Source organism: Prunus avium, chromosome 8 (genome assembly GCF_965620075.1).
Source record: "Prunus avium chromosome 8, drPruAviu1.hap1.1, whole genome shotgun sequence".
NCBI classification, from domain to species: Eukaryota; Viridiplantae; Streptophyta; class Magnoliopsida; order Rosales; family Rosaceae; genus Prunus; species Prunus avium.
In genome coordinates, this window is record NC_142291.1 from 25,640,421 (window position 1) to 25,644,114 (window position 3,694).

Below are 3,694 nucleotides of genomic sequence, written 5' to 3' on the forward strand. Positions count from 1 at the left end.
AGTAAAGCTACTCTCCGGAACTCTGCAGTTGAAGTGGAAGCGGAAGCTGTTTTGGAAGGACTAATATTGGCCAAAGAGAAAAACTATCAGAAAATCATTCTTGAAAGCGATTCTATGGATGTTGTCTCTTGTATGAGAAACGAAAATCTGCGCGGCAACTGGAGAATCATCCCACTTATCTTGGAGATCAGGAGGCTCTCTTCATGGTTTACCTCGGTCAAATGGGAATGGGTATCTCGCCAAGCAAATCAAGCTGCGCATGCTGCTGCAGCACTATCAAACATGAGGGTGCGAACTATGCGTTGGGCTTCACAGCCTCCTCCCTCATTGGTTCAGGTATTGGCAAAGGATGGTTTGCCTTGCCCCCCTAGTATTTAATTTTGATTATATGGTAGGATTACTACTTGTATTTCCAGGTTTTGTCTCCTGGGAGGTATCTTTGGCCTCCTTGTGATTTGTTTGTAATGTTCTGGGGTTCTCCCATGTCCCTGTACTTTTCTTTCTTGCACGTCCTGGTTGGTGTTGCTTGAGCCATCTTTGGCTTTCTCAATGAAGTATTATTAAGACCAAAAAAAACCTATTATACTAGTAATAGTAATCAATTATCTTGTTAAACACCAAATCAATCCTTGCTAATTTTCTACCAAACACTGAAGCCCTAAAACCTAAACATCCTTAATCCCAAACACCAAACTCAAACATGACTAGATGGTAATCAAAGCAACAACAACAAAAACAGAGATGAATTTCGATATAAACTAAACTTCATCACAAATACAATCACAAAATTCATCACAAAGTAGCAATTAAAACCCTATAAATTAAAGCGAATGAGAATAATGAAATTGAGAATAAATAATGTGTCTTTTACTTAAGTATCTTGTGGCTTTGCTTTGATTGATCCAAAAATAAATAAAAATGAATGAATGGAAGAGAAAAGCGATGGGAAGGGAAAAGAGGGCTTGAATACTTGAAGAGCAAAACTAAAGCATGAGCGAGCAAAAGTCAAGAGAGTGAAATTAGATGAGGGTATTATTGGAATTATGAAAGCTTCATTAAACACCCAACGCCTCCTCAATTTAATTTCTGCATAATCAGAAATAGATAAGGGTGTGTACCTGCTTTCCCTTATAACTTTCTCTCACAACAATTTTTAACAATAAGTGATTTTCTCATAGTTTACCAAACATGTTGTGCTTCCCAAATTTTTTAAAAATTCCCCAAATAATCAATGTCAAACGGGCACTAAGGCAACAATGAGATAAAACCAAAAGTCATCTTTGATTCATTCATTTGACCGCTTATCTTATCCAACATACTTTTGTTTAAAATTTTATATTGCTCCCAAATGTCAATTTCTATGTCTCTCTCTAAGGGAGGAACAACACCATCAAACCTAAAACACTTCATGTTATCTGTTGGAACAAAATATGTGAGAAAAACTTGAGTATAAGAATTACATAACACTTTAGCAAGCCAAAAGTTACAATATATAAATATATATATATATATGGATGAAATTTAAATAATATCTAAGTAAAAAAATTTATATTGACATATCAAATTAGGTAGGACCTTCTGAAATTTTGACTTAGGCCTCATCTAACTTTGGGTGAGTCAATTAACTTGAGTTTTTTTGTCCATCGCATTTTAACGCACGAAAAATTCAATATCCATGCATGCTCGTGTATACATGAAATTGAAAGCTTTATGATTATAACATACATCATATAAGTTAGTTTTTCTTTCAACACGTCATATAAGTTAGTTCATAATCAAACATATGGTTATGAACCTTCCTAGATTAATTGCAACTTGGTCATAATTAAACAATCATATAGTTCATAACTAAACATAATTAACCAAGTCCACTTAAAATCAAATCTTTAGAAATGAAAAAAGAAATAAAGTCAAGACACTTAAACTACAACAAGTACACTCAAAATCAAAACCCCACATAATCTAATTATTTTCATGCTAGGTATGTAATATCCATCGTTATCTATCTCTTAATATATATAGTCACTTGTACATGCATATTTATTAAAAACAAAATGTTAATTAATAACGAAAATGAATGACCACTTGTTTTATCATAGGATATTTGGAAAGAAAACATTTATGGCATGCTTACTAATCTGTAATTGCGTAATCGAGTGAATTCATAATCGGAATCCAACTCCTTATTTAAATTTCGATTACAAATAAGTAAACATGCCATAACAATGGCATCAGGATCAGAAATGTCATCACCAACAATAGTCACCTAAATGTCATAACCATAGGATTGCCAACACCAACAATGGTCGCCAACGTCACCACCAGAAATGTCACTAGCACCTATGCATCATACAAATTCCAAATTCCAACACCATCCTACCAAGAAAAAGAAGAATAACAAAAGGAAAAACAACATCAAGAACTAGAACCCCTACCAAGATTGGGGTCAGACTCAAACCCATCTTCCTTTGTGTTGTGATTCATGGTAAGCAGTCGCGGACGCACTAAGGGACAATTGGGATTGCACGACCCCATGGATGCCAGAAATTTGGTTGTGGAGATCTTAGGCAAACCTATGGGTGCATAGAAGGTACTCGATGAAGAAGAAGAAGCTAGATAGTTTTGTGGCGGTGACACTGTGCAAGCGCGAGGAAGAAGAAGAAGAGGGGTGCCTGGTCGACCTAATTTTTTGGGTTTTTTTAGAAAGAGTCCAATATAGGTCCCTACAACGTATATTCTCTAGACACAAACCCATCAATCTATGAATCTATGTGCATAACCCAAATTCAAACTAAAATGCCCCCTAAGGTATAAGAGGTCTTAATACTCTATGTATTTACATTAGTTACCACTAGAGTTCAGATATGCATCCCGACGATTTTCAATCACTAGGAACGACCGTTTCATTCTGAACAATTTCAGTTTACCACCATTTCAGCCTTTATCGGTTCCCATCATTGAAACCATACATTTTCCAACGTTAGATTCCCTTCCAATGTTTATGTCGTTCAAATTCTGGATTCGTGGGTACATTCCATTCATCAGACCAGTCGCTAAGAAAAGACGACACCACTGAAACATTCGATTATGGAGTCGACGTCACAAGCATGTGTGGTATGCCTTGCATCTTGCAGGTAAATTACTGTTTGTGTGTTTTGCAGTTTTAGCACTTCTTTTTCATCTCCTCCGTCTAATCATATCTACCCCAAAACTATGCACTTCCAGTGAGTCCCATCTAGATTGGTATAAATTGATCCAGTAATCGTTCATTTTTTTTATACTGTTTGTTTTGGAGTTTCATATTGTTCAATATTTGTTTATGTTTTCCTTAATCTGTCTATTATCAAAAGGTTGGGCTTGTGTTTCAATTAAGCACATTATATGTTTGACGAAATTCCTAGATGAGTGCACAAGTGATTTGTGATATTATTTTTCATATGATAGGTACTATCTTTTATTCTTCAACTCACAAATAGGAGAAGATGTAGATAGGTTCACATTTATTAGTACAAATGATATGTAGTTTGCTTGCATTGGTTGTTAATTTTTGTTGGTTCATCTAAGTCACTAATTTTCTCAAAATGATAGTACAAATCTGCATAATAGGTTAATATTCTACCTCTTTCATGATTTACCACGTAGATAATGCGGGAGATGTAGAACACTCACCATGAACTGGTAGGTAAAAACGTCT